A 980-nucleotide genomic window follows, 5' to 3' on the forward strand; every position below is an offset into this window, starting at 1 on the left:
TTTAGACATGCCTGAGCTGTCAGGGCGAGGCTGGCTGAGAGCGAATCAGTGAACGATCGGACTCTTCCTCTCTCTGTGAGGGTGTGTCATGAACTCTATTACCATTTCCAAAGAGTTAGGTATGCTGGAGCGAAGTGGACCGGAAAGCCAAGGGAGGAGAGGTATGCCTACACGAGTCCACCCAACCCCCCCGCCCCCCCCCCCGAGGGAGACATCCTCGAGTGGTGGGGGGAGGGGCGAAGGTGTGGAGGGATAATTTCCAACAAATAAATCCCAACAAATAAATTACTAGAGACTTGATTCATTGATTTACTTTAAATTTATTGAGTGTATCGGGAAAGAGGGAAAATGGGTCAAGGAGGGAGGGAGGGAGGGAGGGAGGGAGGGAGGGAGGGAGGGAGGGAGGGAGGGAGAGAGGGATATCTTTTCCTCCAAATCTGCTGGTATGTAGTCTCAGTGCGTCAGAAAAAAGACTGCTTCTGGCCTCCTTTCTGATTACCCCAAGGCAGTCTGGTCACCGTGCTGTAATAGAAAGGGAAACCACAGTCAAGTCATGGGAGCGAGCGAGCAAGCAAGCAAAAATCATAAACAAAAGCAAAAACACGTCTGTTAAGTTGAGCAGAGCAGAGCAGAGCAGAGCAGAGTAGGGCAAAGCAATACAAGGTCACATTCCACAAAGGCTGATATAGTCTGCCATCTTGGTCTACAGAGTGAAAAGTAGAAGGAGAAAATGAATATCGCTTTGTGTGTCACAAAGTTTTTAAGTTGTAAGGAACATTGCAGGGCTAAACCTTCAAATCCTCAAACCACCCAACCCAAGCTTTCCTCCTCCTCCTCCTCCTCCTCCTCCTCCTCCTCCTCCTCCTCCTCCTCCTCCTCCTCACCCCCCATTGCCCCCCCCGTGTGGTGTGTGTGTGTGTGTGTGTGTGTGTGTGTGTGTGTGTGTGTGTGTGTGTGTGTTTGCGCACGAGCTCGAGCTC

The 980-nt window shown here is 50.9% G+C and overlaps 1 long non-coding RNA gene across 1 annotated transcript in view; it reads right to left on the bottom strand.

Moving 5' to 3' along the window:
• Nucleotides 1-438: 438 nt before the first annotated feature.
• LOC147997360 (uncharacterized) overlaps nucleotides 439-980 on the bottom strand; it is an 18,277-nt gene continuing 17,735 nt past the window's right edge. Inside the window, exon 3 of the long non-coding RNA XR_015647945.1 lies at nucleotides 439-522. This is a non-coding gene — a long non-coding RNA (uncharacterized LOC147997360). The remainder of the gene's footprint in view (nucleotides 523-980) is intronic.

The sequence above is a fragment of the Rattus norvegicus genome, unplaced genomic scaffold (assembly GCF_021556685.1).
Source record: "Rattus norvegicus strain SHRSP/BbbUtx unplaced genomic scaffold, alternate assembly SHRSP_T2T unassigned-0000181, whole genome shotgun sequence".
NCBI classification, from domain to species: Eukaryota; Metazoa; Chordata; class Mammalia; order Rodentia; family Muridae; genus Rattus; species Rattus norvegicus.